Consider the following 23,484-nt stretch of genomic DNA (forward strand, 5'->3'; position numbering starts at 1 on the left):
GCAAAGACTTCCTTGAGATGCAAAAATAGCCAAAAGGAAGTTAACTGTAGGTGGTTTCCAGTGATGAGTATCGAGCAGAGAAGAGCATCTCTAGGCCCACTGAAGTGCCGTTATGTGAGGGATAGGCAAGATGAGGAGTTCAGCTGGGATTTGTGGCTGGCTTTCTAGAAGAGCTTCATGTATAAAGTTATTGTATAAATTATCATCTAAACCACATGTTTGGAAATAAAAGGGAATATATTAATAATTACACTGAACCAACATGCATACACCAGGATTCTTTTGGACAAACTGGGACATAAGGTTGCATTTAGCATTAGTCTCATTTATGACTTCTGATGCTATCATCATTTGGCTGTTATAAACTTGTCCTTTATAAGTAAAGAAGAAAATGTTTAATGTTTTTGATCTCTAATAATATCATCCCCACAGCTCCACCAGGTTTTTTTTTTTTTTTTTTTTTTGAGACAGAGTCTCGCTTTATTGCCCAGGCTAGAGTGAGTACCATGGCGTCAGCCTAGCTCACAGCAACCTCAAACTCCTGGGCTCAAGCAATCCTGCTGCCTCAGCCTCCCAAGTAGCTGGGACTACAGGCATGCGCCACCATGCCCGGCTAATTTTTTCTATATATATTAGTTGGCCAATTAATTTCTTTCTATTTATAGTAGAGAAGGGGTCTTGCTCTTGCTCAGGCTGGTTTTGAACTCCTGACCTTGAGCAATCTGCCCCCCTCGGCCTCCTACAGTGCTAGGATTACAGACGTGAGCCACCATACCGGCCTCCACCAGGTTCTTTAGACAGTGATTCTCAACTTTAGCACAAATGGCTCGTCCTCATCCCATAGAGATTTAGATTTTGTAGAGTAGAGTCTAGATATTACTATTCCTATCTTAAAGCTGTTTAGGGGACGAGCCTGCTTGTAGCTCTGCTTTGGGTGGTGCAGAGGCAATATATGTAACCTAAATGTTTGTACTCCTGTAATATTCTGGAAAAAAGAAGGACCAAAAGAAAAGCAAAAAAGGAAATAAATAAATTAGCACTAAAACAATACATTTGAAAGAAATGAGTTAAAGACATTGGCCATATATTAAAACTATTATAAATATTTGAGAATTGAATTATAAAAGAAATGGAAAATGACTTCTTTCATCATCTTGCAGTCAAGTGAAGGGAAAAAAGAATGAAATAGATATTTTTCCCCTTACCTTTTATATTGTGGGCAATGCCATCTATGGTAGCTATATTTACAAAGATCCAATTTTCAGAAGGTTTTTGTTTTATACTTGGTTTATGTTGTAGTGTAGTCATGCAGAATGCCTCTGTATGGTGGCTGAAATTAACATATATATCATACCTTTTAATTTTGTACCAACTACAGTAATAGTGGTAAAAAAAATAGTGCTTTATTTTCTGTACTATGCTGAATGTCTTATAAACAGTAACTCCAGATATCACAAAATCAAATCAAGTAAAATAAAATTAAATAAAATCACATCTTAAGAGGGAAGGGGTTGCTCAAGCTCCAAATATATGCATCCCTTTGTGGAGAGCTGACTGATGACAAATGGCAATATCATAAAGATTGTTTTCAGCAGTTTGTGTAGTAAGTCTTATTGCTTTATAGTTACAACCCCTAGATGTGCTTTGCACCATTTGCTGTTAAAATTATGTGGCCATTATGTGATGATTTAGACACTCATGGTCTTTTAAGTTGCTGTAACCTTGAGAAGAGTTTGATAGTGGTTGTTTCTGAATGTTTCATTGATGTGATAACATTCAAAGGAGAAAATGTCTAAAACCCCTTTTAGGATACCATGACAGCTGGGATGACAGCTGGGATGTCTTCTATCCCCATTTGTAAAAGGGGCTCCATGGATAACAAGGAAAAGAAAAGCATCTCCCTTTATGTTTTCAGTAAATATCAAAAGCTGCCTCTTTGTGAACACAACTACCTTTTGTTACCCAAGATTCTGTGTAGAGGATCTGTGCTTCTCTATTCTCCTATCTTTTATCTGAGGCTGCTTATATTTTGAGTTGTAGTTCATTAAAGTCTATCACAGGAGAAAACATTATGCAGACAGAGAAACCCAGCTCAACTGCTATTTTCATTAATGGATCTGGTGATAGGGTTGAATGGCAGGAGAGTATGAAGCTGGGGTTGAAATAATGCTTTTACATTATTTGTGTGATGCCATGCAATTCATGCATCCTTTTTTCATTCCTTATGCTCTCAGAGAACAAATCATGTTCAAACCTTTAATTCTCTCTGCTTCAAGAATTTGAGAGACATTTGAAGATATAATTGTGTGAATTGACTCGCAAACATTGACAGTTGATATTTTTTAATTAATTTAAAAAGTCTCTGAAGATATGTGTGTAGCTATTCCAAAAAGTCGAGTTGTCAAGAGACTTACTTGTGCAAGTTAGAGGACTTATTCCATTCCCAACACCTGTGTGGTAGTATTTATATAGGCTACATCTGGTGTGAGTTTTTTTGCTCTTTCTTTAATTTTTTTTAAACACATAACACCTGCTGGAAATTGCTGTGTTGTTAGGAGAAATGAGGGTTGTATTGGATTTCTCAGTGGATACTACGATATAGTTAGTCCAGGAGTGTACCTGATTGAGCAGCAAAAGGGTTGGGACTTGGAGAGGCAGGGAGGGCCACAATAGGGTTTCCCTCTGCTGTTCCACAAAGTATTTCTTTCACTGACCCTCTCCCAGAAAGTAGGCGCCAGAAAGAATGCCCCATCCTGAAGCTAACCAGCACTAATTTTGTACACTGTAGAATGTCAGATCTGAGGTCTTAGGAATTTCTAGACACTCAAGTCTTTTCTATAAAAGAAAGAAAAAAGGCTCAGGGAAACTGAGAAACGGTCCCAAAGTCAAGCTAATCAAGTTTTCTAGTTTCCAGTTCATTGCTCTTTTCACTGCATCCTACTGTTGAGCCAGACTAAGGCTCCTAGTCTGATCAATTCTAGGGCTCCACTAGGGCTCCTAGAGTTTTGGGAACTCTACAAATGAGGAAGCATTTACTGTCAAACAGTGAATGTTTAAACTGCCGAAGTGTGAGGTACCCACACTTCGCTTTTACCTAATTTATATTGTAGGGTCTTACATAAGATTTTCAGGGTGGAGAAAGCAACCACAATCAGTTTTGCTACCAAAAGTATATGATACACATTGCCCTAAAGGATAAGTTCCATGAATACAGGTTTGAAACCCTAGAGTCTGGCACTGGGATCAGTGCAAAGTACTTTTAATAAGGTTTTGTATGAAAAATGTGGGAAGGAACATATGAGTAGAGGAACATGATCTCTGACCTTTGTTTCTCTCATTGCACAATCTTTGAGGCAAAGATTTGACACATGCTTCAAAGTGGTATGAACATATGATCTAAGTCAGGGGGACGTTGATATGTACACTTGAAACACTATATATTGTAAAACGAAATAATTGATACAATACATCCTCTTATTTTACTTAATGAATGAAATCATATGCCATCATGGGGAAGATCATGGACTCTGCAACCTAACTGGGTTCAAATCCCAGCTTTCCCATTTATTAACTGTGGGATATTGGGTAAGTTTTCTGTACTTAATTTTGCTCATCTGTAAAATGGGAACAATAATCTCTACCTCATGGAGTGCATAAATGCTTTATGGCATACAAAGCCTTAGAATAGTGCCTGGTACACAGTGTAAGCATTCAATAAATATTAACAATTATTATCATTAGACAGGAAAGATCAGATGTGGAAAATCCTTTTGTGGACAGCTTTTCTAAGGTTCCATCATTTCTCAGTAGGTTTTCTTTCTTGTTTCTTTTATGTTTCCCATCCATATGGATATTCTATTCCTCTTCTAATATCTTAGTGCAGAAAATGGGTGTGAACATTCCATCTTCCAGATAACAGCACAGATTCATCATATTATGTCCAACTACAGAATGTTAGAAATTATGATGCCTTTGTTTCCCTGGCTCATTCACAATGGCATTTTGGAATATTTTGCCTTTTATAAAACATCTTAACTTGGATAGAGTGTGTGCATGATCATTATACAAAAAATAACTGTGTAGAAACCATGTAAAGGGAAACATTTATGTCTTCCTAGGTTCTACCCATAGCAGGTGCCCCAGAGATGTTTGCTGATTTAAATAGACTTTATAGATAGAACCTTGAGGTTGGTCATTTTCTTTTTATCCGTATCAGATTATATTATCAAAAACTCCTGACCTATGTTAGAGAAAGCACAATATCTTAGCAAATAGGAGAACCAGTCTAAAAAATTTACCTGTTGGTTTAAATGTCAAATATATTCCTGGTTTCAGTGGCTATGCAGGCAGGGGAAGACTTAGAAAGGCAGATCTATGATACCAAGTGCAGGAAGAAACTTACAACAAATTTTATTTTATATGAACTCAATATCTGTTTATTAGAAAGGATCAGCCTTAGCTAGAGAGATAATGATGACAAATATAGCCAGATAGATGATAATAGGTTTAGCTAAGCAGAGTCTGGAAGTGGAAGTCTTTATAAGCAGAAGCCCAAACAAATTCTTCAAAATTAAATGGTTGTATTTTCATCACATACACACATACACACACACACACACACACACACACAAGGCACAATTAGGAGAACAAATGACTACTCAGATCTAAACAGAAACTCAGGAACCCATGCTTTATCTAACTGTACAACTAATAAATGTGAAATGGACAATGGAGCTGATAATTTTTAAGCCAATCCAAGTCTTGAAAAAGAAGGTTGAGCTGCAGGAGGTAAAAGATCCTTTTAAAAACTTTGAAGCCACCTTCATGAAACATAGCTAGAGATCACTTTACAATCAGAGTGCAGTGAAAGATGGAGCAATTCTTGGCAAGTCAAGAGCCAAAAAATACCTGCTCATGACCACAAACTGCAGATAGGCAACCTTAGGCATTTGTCCTTTCAGTGTTGGCTCATTGGATCCAACCTTAGTGCATATAAGCCCATTGTTACTGTGGTGATAAGGAACTAATGCCAGAATCAAGACTCCATGCTCTCACACAGGCCAGCCTTTGCCAACCTGGGAAATATGAGACCTTGTCTATCTAAAGAGTAATGTGTATCTTGGGGCCCAGAGGAGAAAAACCCAACAACTGGAAAATGAATCACTTGAGATCAGGCCCACATCAGACCTTCCTGAACACTGGAAACTCAAACCCAGAAAGAGGCTCATAAGAAATGTACTGACATAAAACAAAAGCTAGTTTCTCTTGAATTTGCCCTTTCATTGGATTCCTGTTAAAAGAAGCTACTGACAGGGGACTAAGAATTTACAGGAAGTCAAACAATTCAACAGTAATAGCCACAAAAACAAATAATCCCATTAAAAGGTGGGTGAAGGACATGAATAGACATTTTTTCAAAAGAAGAACATAAAAATGGCTAACAAGCACATGAAAAATGCTGAACATCACTAGCCATCAGAGAAATGCAAATTAAAAGCATAATGAGATATCATCTCATACCAGTCAGAATGGCTATTATTAAAAAGACAAAAAATAACAGATGCTGGTGAGGATGCAGAGAAAAAGGAACTCTTATACACTGTTGATGGGAATGTAAATTAGTACAACCTCAATGGAAAACAGTATGGAGATTCCTCAAAGAACTAAAAGTAGACCTACCATTTGATCCAGCAATCCCACTACTGGGTATCCACCCAAAGGAAAAGAAATCGTTATATCAAAAATATACCTGCACTTATATGTTTATTGCAGTTCTACTCACAATAGTAAAGATATTAAATTAGTCTAAATGTCCATTAATGGATGATTGGATAAAGAAAATGTATCTATACATAATGGAATGCCATTCAGCTATAAAAAATGAAATCATGTCTTTTGCAGCAACATGAATGGAACTGGAGACATCTTAAGTGAAACAAGTCAAACACAGAAAGACAAATATCACATGTTATCACTCATATATGGGAGGTAAATAATGCATAAACAACCTATAGATGGACATGTGGAATGATAGACAATGGAAACTCAGAAGAGTGAGAAGGTGGGAGGGAGGTGGATGGTGAGAAATTATGGGTACAATGTATGTTATCTGAGTGATGGATACCCTAAAAGCCATGTGTACAATCAATACATGTAACAGAATTGCACTTGTACCCCCAAAATTAATACAAATTAAAAAATAACAAAACTCCTGAAATGCTAATACAATTAAAAAAGAAAAAAAGAAGCAGCAGCTACAAAAACACCATGCCCTAGTTATAGGGTTGTCCAGGCCCTTGGAGAAAGGATTGATACGCAAACATTCAGATGTGTTTCTTATGCTGTAGTCACACAAAATTTAAATTCTTGTATTATGTGAAGTTGTACTTTTTAAAGAATCTTTTCTACTTTTGTAGAAAATTAGATGTTACATGTTCTTGAGCTTAGATGTTAGATATTCTTAAACTTCATATAAATGTATTTTTTTGGGTCTGGTTACTCTCTCTCTTAACATAATATTTTGGAGATTTAGCTGTGTTGTTTTATGTATCAGTAATTTATCCCAAGGGAGTATTTCATTATTTAAATGTACTAAAATATTTTTATTTAGTCTCCTGTTTATGGATACTGTTACCAGTTTTTAGCTATCATGAATAAAGCTGCTATGAAGATTCTTATACAAGTATTTAAGTGAACAAATATTTGGGGTTTTTTTTGGGAAAATACATAAAAATGAAATCATTGGGTTATATAATAAATGCATGTTTAAATTTATAAGAAACCCTAACCAGTCCTCCAATGGGATTAAACCATTTGACACTCCCAGGAAAAGTGAATGTGAGTTCCAATTGCTCTGTATCCATGCCAACATTTGGTATTGTTGACCTTTTTTATTTTAGCCATTCCAGTGGGCATGAAATGTTATTGTGGTTTAGACTGTATTTCCTTATGAATAAATGATGTTGGGTATCTTTTTGTGTGCTTCCTGCACATCTTCTTTTGTGAAATACCTGTTCACATCTTTGCCCACATCTTTAAAAATTGGGTTGTTTATATTTTTATTGTTGACTTGTAGTTCTTTGTATACTATGAATTTTTTTTAAAATAGTGTCTTCTATGGCTTGTCTTTTCATTTCTTAATGTGTCTTTAAGAGAAAAAAAGGGTTTTATCCAAACTTTGATTACATCCAATATATCATTTTTTTCTTTTTTGTTCATTGCATGTTGTGTCTTATTTAAGAAATAATTGCCTTTCCCAAAGTCACAGAAATATTCCTCCATGTTCTCTTGCAGATGCTTTGTGGTTCCAGCTTTTATTTCAGCCTATGATCCATTTCAAATGAATTTTGCTTATAGAATGAGATAAAATTTGAGACTACATGCACAGAGATATCCAGTTGTTTTAGTGCTACTTGTTAAATTTTTTAAAAACTTTTTTTCACTGCTTTGGTGCCTTTGTTGAAAATCAATTTACAGTGTTCATGTTCATTCATTGTTAGATTCCATTCTTTTCCATTTATCTATTTGTCTATCCTTATATTAGTATCAAATTTTTTTCTTTTTTCTTGTTTGCTGTTGGGATATATATATATATATATATATATATGCGAAAATATTTTGAATTCAGAAATATACATATATATCCCAACTAGATGAAAATTTATTTATTTTTATTTTTCAATTCAAAGTATTATGGGGGTACAAATGCTTTGGTTACATAAATTGCCTTTGCACTTCCCAATAAGCATGACCATCCCCAAGACAAGATGTACTGCATCCATTAGGTGTGGATTTACCCATCCTCTCCTCCCCCCTCCCACCTGCCTGACATCCTATGAATGTTATTTCCCATATGTGCACATTATGGGAATTGTGCAACTGATCAACATTACTGTTGATCAATTAGTACCAATTTAATGGTGAGTACGTGTGGTGTTTGTTTTTCCATTTTTGTGATACTTAACTTAGAAGAATAGGCTTCAGTTCCATCTAGGATATTACGATAGGTAGCTCATCATTTTTCTTATTGCTGAATAGTACTCCATGGTGTGTGTGTGTGTGTATATATTATATTATATTATATTATATTATATTATATTATATTATATTATATTATATTTTGTTAATACATTCACGTATTGATGGGCACTTGGGTTGTTTCCACATCTTTGTAATCGTGAATTGTGCTGATGTCTTTTTTATAGAATGTCTTTTTTTCCCTTGGGTAGATACCCAGTAATGAGATTGCTGGGTCAAATGATAGTTCTAATTTTAGTTCTTTGAGATATCTCCATACTGCTATCCATAGAAGTGGTACTGGTTTGCCATCTCACCAGCAGTGTATGAGTGTTCCTTTCTATCCTCATCGATAACAACATTTGTTGTTTTGGGACTTTTGGTTAAAAGCTATTCTCATTGTAGTTAAGTGATATCTCATTGTGGTTTTGATTTGCATTTCCCTGATGATTAGAGATGTTGAGCATTTTTTCATGTTTCTTGGCCTATCTTCTTTTGAAAAGTTTCTATTCATGTACTTTGTCCACTTTTTTTTTTTTTTTTTTTTTTTTTTGAGACAGAGTCTCACTCTGTCACCCGGGCTAGAGTGCCGTGGCATCAGCCTAGCTCACAGCAACCTCAAACTCCTGGGCTCAAGCGATCCTCCTGCCTCAGCCTCCCAAGTAGCTGGGACTACAAGCACGTACCACCATGCCCAACTAATTTTTTCTATATATTTTTAGTTGTCCAATTAATTTTTTTCTAATTTTAGTAGAGACAGGGGTCTCACCCTTGTTCAGGCTGGTTCTGAACTCCTGACCTTGAACTATCCTCTCGCCTCTGCCTCCCAGAATGCTAGGATTACAGGCATGAGCCACCAAACCCGGCCCTTTGCTCACTTTTTAATGGGGCTGATTGATTTTTTCTTGGTGATTTTCCTGAGTTCTATATAGATTCTAGTTATCAGCCCTTACCAGCTGTATAACATGTGAATATTTTCGCCCATTCTGTAGGTTTGCTCTAGTGATAATTTCTTTGGCTGTAGTATCACAATTTCTTGATTGCTATATTTTCATAATAAATTTTGAATTCAGATAATCTGAGCCCCCCAACATTCTTATTTTTCAAAGATTTTTTGTCTCTTCTAGATCATATGAATTTTTATAGGAATTTTAAGAGCAGATGAATAATTTCTTTAGAATTTCTGGTGTTTTGATTGAGAATACTCTGCATCTATCAATTTGGGGAAAATTGACATCTTGACATATGTATGTTAACATGACATATCTTTTCTTAAAAATATTTTTAAAATTTATCTTAATAATTTTTTATAGTTTTCACTGTTTGCTAAATTTAGTCCTAAGTATTTTAATGTTATTCTGTTATATTATTTTCTTTTTGAATTATTTCATTATTATATACAAAAATATAATTGATTTTTTTATATATTGACATTGTATCCTATGACTGTGCTAGTTCATTTATTAGTTTGATTTGTTTATTTTTTAGATTACATAAGACTTCATGAGTGCACAATAATATTATATGTGAATAATGATAGATCTTCTTTCTGATCTGATTTTTTTTTTTTTTTTTTTTGGTACATTGCACTGGCTAAAACTTCTAGCAAACTGTTGAATAGGGATAGTGACAGTAGAAATCTTTGCTTTGTTCCTGATCTTGGAAAAAAGTGTTTAGTGTTTCACCATTAAATATAATGTTAGCTCTAGATACATCATAAAAGTGCATTATCACACTCAGAAAGCTCCTTTTATTTTCTAGTATTCTGAGAGGTTTTATATTAATATAACATGAATAGGTACTTAAATTTTTTCAAATACCTTTTCTGCATCTCTCGTGATAACAGTAAGTTTTTTCTCCCTTATTCTTTAATGTGGTGAATTATATTGATTCATTTTCAAATGTTAAACCAACTCTGTATTCCTGGATGAATCTCACTTAGTTATAATATTATCCTTCCTGTATATTGCTGGATTTTTTACATTGCTTACATGTGCTAATAATGCACATGTAAGTGACACAGTAAGCTGTCATATTCTCTTACTAGATTTAATTCCTGAGAATGGAATTTATTTCTAATCTCCCAAAGTGATTATCATCATATCGTACTCATGATGCCCAGTAAGCACATAAAATATTTCATTTTAAGGATAAAAGAATTCATAAATTAACACATTAATGTATATGCCTTGATTCTCCCATGTCTCTTTCAAAAGGTTTTGCCTAATAAAAAGTTCAGGTTTAAAGGCTTACCCTTTGCAGTTCAGAGTGCCTTATACAGATGTGTGTCACTACAGCCACCCCTGGTGTGGACAGGTGTCACTGAGGCACCATTCTCACTCACAAATGGAGGGGTCACCCATAAGACTGTGCAGTGATTGGAAAGGGCTGGAATTCTAGTTTGGGATCTCCTGCTACCGGGATCTCCTGACCTTGTCTCTGTTTTCTTGTCTAAAAAGTAGCAAGGCTATATGATCTTCAAGACCCCTTTTATGTATAAAATTCTATATTTTATTGATGGAAAGCCAGGAGTGGAAACCAGGTCTCTTCAGGCCAACCTAGCTATCTTTTCCACTTGATTGCTCTGCCTTCCTTTTCCTAACACTGTTTCATGCTGGTTGTTTGGAGGCTTATTAAAATAGTTCAGGACAAGGAATATCTATTCTCCCTCTCTTCCATCACCAATGTCCATGAGATGATTTTTATAAAGTTTTTTTTATACCAGTTTATGTGACTATGAGAATGGAGGCCAAACCTTCATTTATTGACACATGAATCTCCCTTTTGATCTTTTCTGTGTGTGATTCATTTGGACAATAATGGTACTACCTATGTTTCATAATTTTCTAGTCCTAATTTTTTCAACTTGTTATATTTCCTCTGCCCAACTGTTACACAGCTGGTAATAATTACATAGAATATTTTTCAAGTCAGTCTTTGGAATTTCTTATTAAGATTTTGTTAAGGAGAAATTTAAAAATTTAATTTTTAGTTGAATGAGTAATATCCAAGTACACTCTCATTTTTAAAATCTCAACCATTATAGATAATGCCTAGATCCTTCTAAATCACTCACTTTCTTCTCCAGTCATCCCCTAAGAGGTTACCCATTTGGCAACTTTTCTTACGTATTTCCATCCATACATACATGTACTCAAAGGAATCTAAAATATCAACATAGGTGCTATCGGGCATTGCACATTTTTCAGTACATTTCCTCATGTTGTTTCAGTTTATCAATATCATAAATAGTTCTGCAGTGAAGCCTATTATGTTGTCTTGTACACAAGTGCAAGGAGAGGAGGCAGGAGGTAGAATTGCTACATTACGCAACATACACATTTTTAATTTTAACAGATATTATCATTGCAAAGTGGTTGAGACCACAGGCTCTGGAACCAGACTACTCAGGTTGGAATTCCTCTCTGTTACTTACTAGATGTGTGATTTGGGTCTGGTTAACTGCTCTACAAAATGGGGATAAGATCTTATAGGATTGCTATGGGGTTAAATGAAATAATACACATGACACACTTACATTAGTGCCCAGTGTGTCCTCCACCACACTTGCCGTTCACTGACGCCCAGAACCATGTCTTACTCATGTGCATCTCTAGTAAAGTGCTATACTTGGCACACATTAGGAGTTCAGTCCATCCTTATAGAACAATTTTAGTTTAACACCTGAATAGCTATTCTTCCAAGTAGCCATAGTAGCTCCTTGCATAAGAGGAGAAGTGGAGTCAGCGTGGTGGAGAAAAAAGCACTTATGAGTATCTTCTACCAGCATTTGTCAGGTGTCATTCTGGGTGTTCTATTAATACATTCTTTACCCAATTTAACTCCCAGGAGGTCGATTTTATAGATCAAATGATCAAGGCTCAGAGAAGTTAAATAACTTGTCCAAGGCCACACAGCAAATAGATTTGAATTCAAATTCTGCATTGTCTGCTTTCTTGTATGCTCCCAGGACAGACAGCAGAATGCCTTTGGTTTCTATAGGCACTATCCCCATGGGGGAAGGTTCACTTTTTCTGGGGGTATCATAATTGTACATCAAGAATCCTTAGAAAGCATGTTTTTATAAAAAAGCAGCCACTATCTTAAGATCTAGTTAACGTTAAGTTGATGAGAGAAATCGTGATCTTAGACGAAAAATTAAAAAGTACTTTAAAATTCAAAGACATGGAAATGATAGATTGTGCAAACTGCTGCAGCCAAAGTGATACTCCAATATGAATACCAGACATGAACACTGCAAATGTTATACACAATATAATATTGCACCTGTACTCACACTGAAAAATAGATTTTTAGCACCAGACTGAGAATGGGATACTCCTAGCTCTTTATGACTGGGTTTAGTACTGTATCAGCTTGCTATTGCTACAGTGATGCTGTGGAACAAATAGGACTTTACTTAGCTCAGGTGTCTGTGGTTGACTGAAAGCCAGATGATTTAAGATTCCTTCACGTCTGTGTTGTTGGGGTGGCTCTGTCCCATGAATTTCTCATTTTCCTCCTGGGACCAGAGGGCTGGTCAGGCCATATTCTACTCCTGGGGATGGTGAAAGCCTCAGAGACCAAGAAGAATCACACAAGGCCACGTAAGCTTGGGCTCAGAACTGACACACTGTCCCTTTTGCTTCATTCTATGGCCAAAGAAAGTGACATGAACAAACTCATAGTCAAGATGTAGAGAAATAAACTGTGCTTTCAGTGAGAGAAACTTCAAAATCACTTGGCAGAGGGTGTGGATTCAGAAAGGGTGAAAAATTGGGATCAATGATGCCATCTGCCACTAGGATTGTAGTGAGAGAGTTTCCTGAGGAACTTTGGTTGGGCAGCTAAGACAGAAACATGGATGGTATCTCTGTTTGTTTGTTTCCATTTTCTTTCTTATTTTATTTTTTTTTTTTTGAAATCATCACTCTTATTCTACCAGTGAGACTGTGATGGAAAATACCTTCTTAAATCCTCCTTCCCCTATGGGCACATGGAGTGAAGAGTAATTGAAAATGAGCAGGCTGCTTGCAGATTTTTCAGAACACCTGCATCTTATTTTAGAAGCAGTTGAAGCTCTTGGCCTGGTTTGTGCTTGGGCAATTTGGGGTGATTAAAGAATTTTGCATTTCTCAAGTGCTTCTGTGTTTAGATGAGCCAAATAGGGTCTGGGCAAAAATCCTCTTCAGGGTTTTTTTTTTTTTTTTTGGATGCACTTTTAATTACTAATCACCTAAGAAAGTGGCCAAGATATGAAGCTTCCAGTGTCCCAGTTAGAATTCACAGCAGAACAAATTTAGAAGCCTCCCTGGCAAACTCCAACTCATTGGCTTGGTATTTTTCCCCCTTTGCTTTCTTATATTTAACAACAAGAAGTCCTCACCTCTGTGTTTGTTGTTTTTGCTCACATATTGAAGGCTTGAAGGAAGTCAGCTTAAAACTAATGCTGCCTTAAATGAGAATTATCATTCTGGGATGGAGACCAGTGTGATGAGATGAAGAATGAGAAAAGAGACAAAGAGATATTGATACAATGAGAACATTTTGGGATATATTAATATATTTTCCTCTTTTATATTTGCTTGTGACCTCCATATTCAACTAGAGGAAACCTTTGCCTCAAGGGAAGTTGGGATTATTAAAATGATAAAGCAATAGGAGAGAATTAATGTGCAACTTTTGATTCTTGAAGACTGGAAAGATTTACTGAGGTACAGAAGCTCCCTTTACATAAGATGCAAGCCTATCTGGCAACAATTATGAAATTTTATTCCAAACTCTGGTGTAGATCCAGACTATGATCATAGAGGAGGTACTATCTAATAATGAGTAGACATGGAAGTTTTCTGCAGGGTGAGGGAGGAAAAGGTTTAGGAGAAGAGTCTAAGAGGCCATAGGTGATCCCAGCAGTGTGGAACCACAGTTGCACTGAGGCCAGGGACCTACTGCCTAAATCCTAAGTGAGTGAACTCAAATCCTTGAGTTCATCAGAGACCACAAAGAAGGACAATGTAGGACCAGACACCCCTGTCCTGCTGCCAGGAGAACACAAGCTTCCCTCTGCTCCCAGACACACTCTTAGAAAAGTAAGAAAAGTAGAGACCCTTAGGAAAATCAAGCAACAGCCTTGACAGGGAATTTGACACTTGAGTTGACAGAGTGCTTACCCAAAGGAGTAGAAATAACTAGAAAGTATCTTTTAATGAAAGAGCATTACTTTTAATTGGTATGTGCATATTTTCTTCCCAAACTGGGAAAAGGTGAGAGGAGTTAGCAGAAATTTTACAAAGCTACATTTTTATAATCTGATTTATTGAGTTTAATCTCCTCCCTGCTTATTCGCATTGACACACACATGCACACATGCAAACACATGTTCTTGAGAATTTAAAAAATATAGAGGGATCTTTAGAGTTCTGCAGTATGTGGAGTAGGAGCCCTTGATCTTCACAGGCAGTGAGACCCCAGATGATATCTCAGTGACAGTAGATGTCAAGTATTTGAGCATCTTTTATGTGCCAAGCATTGTATTGGCACTTAATATATTTAAAATTTTTTTTTTATTTCAGCATATTATGGGGGTATAAATGTTTAGGTTACATATATTGCCTTTGCCTCACCCAAGTCAGAGCTTCAAGTGTGTCCATCCCCCAGACAGAGTGCACCGCACCCATTAGGTGTGAATATAGCAATATACCCATCCCCTCTCCCACCTGCCTGACACCCAGTGAATGTTACTACTATATACGCACTTAAGTGTTGATCAGTTAATATCAATTTGATGGTGAGTACATGTGGTGGCATTTAATATATTATTTAAAATAACCTTTACAGAAAAGCTGTGATTTAAGTGGTGGTATTTCAGTTTACAAATGGGAAATCAGAGATTCAGAAAGGCTTACTTACATATAACTTGTCCAATGTAACATGAGCAGTAAGTGACCACACTGACATTCTAACCTAGACTTAACTCCAAAGTCTGTATGCTTTTGCATTCTACCTTTGATAACTCTCCCAAAATATATGCTTGCATGTTAAGACTCTTTGCAACAGCATGCACTTCCTTTTCTGTTTCTTTATTTTTCTAGGTGCTGCATTTCTGTTGTCCCTTGCTTGGCGTGCCTCTGTTATAATTGTTTGGAGAATATTTCTCTGTAGGCACCAGCATATCTGCTTTTTACTATCATACGTGCTTTCCCAGGCTAACTTCTGTGGTCAGGCCTTTCTCAGCCATGGCAAGAAAGAGGCTCATGGGTCCGCATGTTCATGCACCTCCCCCCAAGGGACACATAGTGTGGCCTGCCATCTATAATTGTTACTAGGACCTTGGGCCTCAGGCCTCCCATTCACATTCCGAAAAATGGCAGTGGTGACACTGCTGTGGAGCCACTCTCATGTCAGCTGATATGACTTTGGTAACATGGGGCATTTTGAAACAAGCATGTTATCTCTAACTGATATGAGTCCCCAATCCCTTTGGGACTACTGTTACTGTTATTTACAAAGGCTGTGGCCTGGCAGCTTCTGCTGTCCTATGAGAGCTGTAGGATTTGTCCTTTTTTGTGTCACTCATTCTCTGAACATACTCTCCCAAGTCTCACTTCCCTTTCCTGGAAACTCATATGGTAGCAAAGTCTGAGAATTCAATAGCTGAGCGAAATATTATGTACAGTCATTATGAAGCCTCCCTAGAGTGATCAGGTCTGGGAATACTTAAAAAGGTTGCTTAGCCTATAAAACCAAAAGTGTCAAAGAAGAAGAGACAAATCAAGAGACAATCCTCCCCTTAACCTCTTTATTCTAGGAAGTAGGTCTACAAAGCATTCTTGTATTACTGGGCAATACTTGGTAACACTGCTATCTGCATACTAATTCTCCATGAGTTACTTTTCTTTACCATCCATTTCCTCTCAAATTGGCAATGGCTATCACAACAGATGTCAAAAATGTGTACCAGTATCTCTCTTTGCCAGAGCACACCGAGAGAGAGATTGGCCGGCAAAATCGCAGAGCATGTACAGGACTACAGAGCAGGTTGGGCATAGGACAGGGGAGAGCTATGCAATGATAACACATTGCTAGCTATGCCCACCATTAGTTGGTCAAGAGATTTTAAATATATAAACATTTTCATACACTTTGCTAATCATTTCATTTGGTGGGATCTTTCCCAAATAAATAATGAAAAATGCAGACAAAAATTGTACTGATTATACAGTTTTGGTCTTATCAATTCCTTTAACACTTTAAAAAACTTATCCATAAGACCAAAAGGATCTAGCATGGCATTAAGGGGTGATACTTTGTGAACTTTTTCAGTTTCTTTGATGGTTATTAGACAATTTTGATCATCTGGTTTGGCACTTCACTTTTTTTTTTTTAACCAATAGTCCATTTCAGCAAACTTGTCAGATTCCTTTATAATTTCTTAAGTCTCCTCCATATTTGTGGTGGTAGAATTTTTTTCCAACATTTTATTGTGAAAATTTTCAAACATCTAGAAAATATTGAAAAAACTTTACATGGAACAACCAAATATCTGCCACCAAGAATCTACCATTGTTTCTTTACCATTAAATATATTTGCTTTATCACATATCGATCGACCCATCTTTTTAAATGTATTTCAAAATAAATTGCAGACATGAGGATAGGATTTTAGAAGTGAAAAAAAAAAAAAAAAGATCGTCTCCTTGAGTAGCATAATTCTTTCGCATTAGTAGTTGGTGTGTCAGTGAGGGTCATGGCCATGGCCAAGACATGGACCACCAAATTAGGAAATTTGAATGGAGTTTACGTAGATGGGAATGGTGCAATGCCCAGGGGCACTTGCTACCCTGGGGCTTGGAGAGGCAAAGACAGAAAGTGCTCACTATAAAGAGAGACAGAGCTATGAGCAGGGGCTGCCTGGTAGGGGAAAGGCGGGCAGGAGCTATGAGAATAAGCACTGACCTCACCCTTCTCCCTTCCTCAGTCCCTTGCTGGTGCCATCTACTGGCCAAACCCAGTTAGAAGCCAGAGGCCAAGATCCATCTTGGGGCCCAGAGCAGGATGGAGAAGGGTAGAGAATGGCCCAGAAGGGGAGACTCTCCCACAGAATTTTGAGTCCTTTAGCTGGAATTATGTGGACCATCTAAGTACCATATATTCCAGGTAGACCATAACATGCTCAGCAATAATCTAGATTTTGAAAGCCTTGGATGTAGACATGGTAGGTATCCAGGAAATGTCAGTTAAATTAACATTAGAACTATGAAAAGCTTAACTTAGGGTGATTAAAACCTAAAAAATGATCGATCAATATAATAGCAGAAAGGCTGTGGACCAGGGGTCCTCAAACTTTTTAAACAGGAGGCCAGTTAACTGTCCCTCAGACCATTGGAGGACCAGACTATAGTTTTAAAAAAACTATGAACAAATTCCTATGCACACTGCACATATCTTATTCTGAAGTAAAAAAACAAATGTGCAACAACACCCGCATGTGGCCCGCAGGCCGTAGTTTGAGGACGCCAGCTCTGGACAATAGAGGTAACTAAGGGAAGGTGTTCTGAGAGCCCCCAAGCTAAATTAGGGTTCCAGTCTCTGAGCAGCTAGCAACACTGCCCTAACAAGAAGTGAAGGGAGCCGGACATGGGTGTTGAAAGCGTGCCTTTCACTGGATACTTCTTGTACCTGGCAGACGGCCTGATGCCTAGTTGTCTGACCCATGCATGACTGGAGGTCCCTCACATGGAAGCTTGTTTATACCAGCAGACACCCTGTGGCTGCTCGGACCTGTGTCCAGTTTATGTGTGCCTGACCATCACTGTGGCACTGGGGGCTCACCTTATGCTCCTCTGCAGTCCTGGGGAAAACCCAGTCTGGGGCAGCCCCTAGTTCTTTAGATGGAAGATGCCAATTCAGTACACCATGAAGGAAAACCAGTTCCAAGATTTCTACTTGTAGATGCTGGGCAGGGAGCATGCAATGAGTCAGGAGGGCAGTCTTCCATCCCCAGGTCACGGAGGCAGGAAGGACGAGTCAGGCAGAAGGAGAGAGGGCAAGCCTGTCAACTAGCAATATATATTAACACAAGAGAATAGGTGTGGGCCACTCTAAGTTTTCAGGCAAATGCCTGAATGATCCCTTTAAAGGAAGCTGCAGTAAAGTGAGGAGCCCAGTCTGCTAACTGGGAGAGATGCTTCTAAGTTCTTATCTCTGGCCACTGACGTGCACCATTTGGCTGTGGTATAGACTGAAAACTGTGTCAAGGATGACTGAGCCCTGCTTCTGGAATGAGAAAGTTAAACCTGTATTCAAAATGGATGTCAAGGCAACATAAAATTATAAGAATTTAGTACAGAAGGAGAGCATGAGAAAGCTATGTGGTTGATTGATTATACTGTAGGATTTTGTTTCCAGGTGATCTCTCATCTCATTAGATGAAATAAATGGCAAGACCAATGACTCTGTCACTAGCATGAATATGTGCTCTCAGGTGTGAACATCTGGCCTACTGCTGGCTGACTTAGCCTGGCCTGCTGGCCTGCATGGCCGAGAAAGTTTAGTCTGGAGGCATTAACGCCCTTTCTCATAAGAAGCATGCATGGCACTGTGTTTCCTTTGGATTTGGAAGTCTTAATCCATCTCACAAGGAGGTTATGCAAGGCATCTTCTAAGTGCTATGGGGAATACAGGCAGGGCTGCCTGTGAGGAACTTCTAATCAATTAGTAAGTTATAATGAGGCATAAATAACATCATCCTTGCAGGTGTCACTGAGAGATGACTTTATCATCTTATACCTATGTCATCGCTGATTTCTGTTTCACCTTATTACTGTGGGTAAAGCCAAGGGCCAAGAGATAGAGGAGAAGCCCCACTGTTGGGCACAGCAGACGTGTCACACTGGTTTCCGCTGTTTAGCCTCCCCAAGCCTTTTTCTACATTCAGGAAATTTTCTTCTTGTGAGTTTTTGAAGAGGACAAAAACCTCCTCCCTCCCATTAGTCTCAGGCTCTGTGGATTTGTCATGTCAGTGCTGGACTTGGACTCAAAAGCTAGTTAAATAAGACACAAGGGACAAGAGGATCTTTCTCTCTGGTGGCAATTGACACTGTGACAGTAATTTCTTTACTAGAACCAGCTGAAAGGGAGGCATTAGTCATTTTCCCCGGCTGCTTTGCCTCAGGATTGGTTTCCAAGCCTTCTTACAGATGCTGTAAGTAACTCAAATCCTTTTAACATAGTCCTTTTTTTTTTTTTTTTGCTTACAATTAAGATTCCTCAGTGATACATAAATTCATGCTTCAAATGTTATTATCACACTCCAGTAGATATATGTGCACAGGCTATGGATAATTCCATAGATAATTCCTAAAGCAGACTCTTAAATGGCTAATAAACACATTAAAATGTTTCATTCTAATAATAAATAAGTGTGAATTAAAATAAGATACAAAATTTCAATTATCATAATTGGTTAGGTTTTTAAAAACTATAATATCCATCATTGTTGAGGGTGTGGGTAAGGGATGTCCCAAATCCCTTATGGATGCCAGTGGAAATAGGAGCTAATGAATACGTAAACCTTGTGTGTAGAGAAGGCTGCTCCTCACAATGTTAATTATAATAGTGAAAATATGAAAACTATGAAAATAACCTACATATACAATAGGGATGTGATTGTATAAATTATGTTCATACAATTCAATAGTGTTCAGCCAGTAACAATGAGATCTGCAAACAATATTTAATGTAATAGATCATGAAATAATGCTGCTTAAAAAGAAGGATATGTAACTGTAGGGGTAATAGGATCCAATTTCTGTTAAAACAATGAAAAAATATGTTATTATATGCATGGATTTATCAGAAAACAACTTACTAAAATATATATGCTGTTTATCTTTGGCTTATGAGCAAATGGAAGGTTTTAATTTTTTCTTTCATTTTTTTGGTATATTCCAAGTAGTCTTTAAAAATCAAGCAAAATTATATCTGTAGGGTCATGGTCATGCTTTTCTTCCTTGTAGTTTGTCTAATAGCTGTCTGCTGCAGTTCACATCTGTTTTCTCTTACCATTTGCATTCAGTTATGCTTAATCATATATGCCTAGAATTACAGGAAGATAAATTATTCAGAATATTAGTTTCTGGAACTAATTATCATAGTTATGACTAAAGATACTGAAATAAAGGGAATTTCCTTCTTTATTGGAGGAGTGACAGAGAGTTGAAGGGCATATGTATAAAACGTATATCAGACAAAGCTGCCATTTAGTGGGAACAGTGGAGGTGAGCAAAGCCAAGCACAGGTGGACAGCTAGACCCCCAGCCTGGCCACAGAGGAAGATGAGGTGGAAGCCATAGTATACTGGCATAGTATAGTATACTAAGTATAGTATAGTATAGTATAGTATAGTATAGTATAGTATAGTATAGTATAGTACAGTACTATAATATAGTACTATATAGTATACTAAGCCATAGTATACTGCCAAATAGTATATGGCATCCAGGAGAGCAATGGCAGAAACACACACCTTTGAGGAACCAGTGATGAGATGCTATTATGCCTGAGAGAGAAGATGAGACCAAGTTAGTTAGAGTCCAAGGGGAGATGTGGCAGCTTGTGTGACCATCCCTCATGCTCTTTCTACAATATGACTTTGATATCCCACCCTCCAGGGTGTGCGATCTGGGTGGGCTTGTGATGCTACGCAACTTCTGCAGCAAGATCATAGAAGGAAATAGCTTCTGCCTAGTTTTCTGGGGGTGTTCACTCTTGGACTCAGCAGCTGCCATATTGTGAGGAAGCTCTGGTAGCCACATGGAGAGGCCACATGTAGGTCCAGCTTATGGAGCTGAGCTGAACATCCCAAAGAGCAGCCTGCCATCTGAAGCCATTTGCCAGTGTGAAGGATGTAAGGAAATACTTCCTCGCTTCCCTACTAAGGTCTGAACCCCAAAACTGAACATCTGTGTCTTTACTGTGTGGATATGAGTTCATGAAGACACCAGTTTGTTCTATCCTTGCCATGCCTTATGTATATATTCCTAATAAATTCTACTGTGATTCATTGCCTTCATCCACCTCCTGAGCAAGGCCAAGCCCTTAGCATCTCTCTTACTACATCTATTATAAGACAGGTTTTCCCTGACAACAGGCAAAGAATAGGGATAAGAGGGAATCAGGCTGTGCTGGGGAAACTGGAGGGATGCAGTGAGTGTTACAGATGGAGTTCTGACAACAAAGCAGTGAGTGAAGAGGAAACGAATCCAGGCAGTTGAACCTGCAGGGGGTTTCTGGTAATTTATTTCCTCAAGAGTGTCGGAAGTCTCAGCAGTAAGCGGGGAAGGAGATGCCAGCTCATTCCAGAAGATCTGTACTAAAGGAATGCCTCTTGGATCCAGAAATTGTACTAGATGTTCTTGAACAGTATATACTGTTCTTGTACTAAGTGTCAAGAACTTCTAAGTGTTTTACATATATTAACTCATTGTAATAATTCTATAAGCCAATTACTTTATTTTCCTCATTTTATATATAGAAAATAGGCACAGAAATGTTAAGTACCTTGCCCAAAATTGTGTAGATTGTAAAAATTAGAATTCTGGCTCTAATCCTGATTCTTTTGACCTCTATGCTATCAGGCTTCAAGTGCTAAATTTAATTCCAGTTAACTTTGCAGAACTGAGGATAAAATCAGGGATGCAGACTGAAAAGGTTTATCCCATGTCAGTAAAAAAAAAAAAAATGTAGAAAGGGACATATTTTAACTGCCTTGGATCACATTCCATCTCTGTGCCTCCTGACTGTCGTGGGTTCTCAAAGGTATGGCATGTTTCACATAATAGAGTAAAGTAGATTAATAGGATTATGTTACGGCTAATGCTTAGCCTTCAGAAAATTTGGCTACCATTAAATAAGTGAGCTGTGTAAACTCTGGAAAGCAAAAGTGCATAGTAAAGAACAAAACCTCTGATATCAGAGAGAACTGGGTTTGAGTCTTGAGTCTACTGCTTGGATGTAACCTCGTGTATGATATTTATCTCTTTTAAGCCTCAGTTTCCTCATTGTGAAATAGAGTTAATAAAAAAAAAAACCTCATAGTGTTGTTGTGAAGATTAAGCAAGATAATATATTTAAAGGCTGAGCACAATATCTGGTACAGAATTAACATTCAAATGTAAGTTGATGATGGTGGGGGACATGATGATGCTACAGTCACATATAGTTAGAGGTCAGTATTGTAAATCAATTTTCTAAGGTTTTTAAGCAAGACTTAAACCCAGTGAATATAAATTAATAGAACATTGAAAGAGTCTATTTTTCTCATTCTATTAGGTGATTTCCCAAATCATCGTTTTATCTCTCCTGATGTTGTAATGTAGTATGAAAGAACTGGTAAGGAAAGCAATCATTATTAAATAACAAAGGTATAAACTAGGAGTAGCAGATGAGATAAAACTCATAGCTCACAGTAATTGCGCTTTTTCGAGTGTTGGCTTGTATAGTGAACAGACTATGTTAAGTGTCATGTGGGAGCCATTTCTGAAAAACTTTGAAAGAGAAAGAAGATTGAGGCTGGAAAAGATGCAATGTGGTTATGCATAAAAGTTCTGCAATTTAAAAATAAAGAATAGGAGAAAAAGTAATTATATTTTTCCATGTTCTATTTTGTCCCAAATGCCCAAGGTTGAAATCAGACAACCAATATGCCTTGAATACTTTATGCCAGGCGTTGTGAGGGACTCTGGTGTAGGAAGAGTCATGAGATACAGACATCAAAGCATAGTCCCTAAGAGCTTAGGCTCCTGAACTGATAGCCTGGATTCCAATACCCATTCTGTTCCTTCATAGCTCTATGTGACCTTCAATTCATTTATCCTTCCTGAGCCTTTATTAACTTATCTGTAAAAAAAGGGGATATTAGCAGCACCAAAACTGAGGGCTGTTGTGAATATTTTATGAGACAATATCTACTAAAATGAGCTATTTGGCATAAACAGTAATAATGTCTTAACAATTGTTATTATAACATCAACTTCAAGGAGCTCACAATCTGGCGGATACAGTGGAGTTGAAGTAAGCAGTGAGAATGAGAACTTGGCATATAAGGAACTTACAGAGATTCTTGGGCTCATTCACAGAGGAAAGGGTGCTTTTATCTGTTTGAAGGACTCAAGCAAAATGTCACAGAGACCTTAGAAAGTGAGCTGACACTGTGTGTGCTGTAACAGGAGCACAGACTGAGGTCACAGAGCGGGGTTGGGAGTTTGTACAGAGGTGGGAACAAAAGACAAGGGAATGGAGAGGAAATTTGCTTCTTTCTAACTTATTTTTCCTCTCCATCTTTATGTTGCTCCCTTGCTGCTCACCTTTCTCATGCTTCCCATATCTTCCAGTTGCTTCATCAAAGGGATGTTTGTCTGGGTAGGTAGGCCATATTCAGCGCAGATCAGGGAAAAAGAATCCATGCTC

At 37.5% G+C, this 23,484-nt stretch overlaps 1 protein-coding gene across 2 annotated transcripts in view; it reads left to right on the top strand.

Moving 5' to 3' along the window:
* CPNE4 (copine 4) overlaps positions 1–23,484 on the top strand; it is a 448,003-nt gene that overhangs the window by 140,622 nt on the left and 283,897 nt on the right. The gene's annotated exons all lie outside the window — the stretch shown is intronic.

Source organism: Microcebus murinus, chromosome 1 (genome assembly GCF_040939455.1).
Source record: "Microcebus murinus isolate Inina chromosome 1, M.murinus_Inina_mat1.0, whole genome shotgun sequence".
Lineage (NCBI taxonomy): Eukaryota > Metazoa > Chordata > Mammalia > Primates > Cheirogaleidae > Microcebus > Microcebus murinus.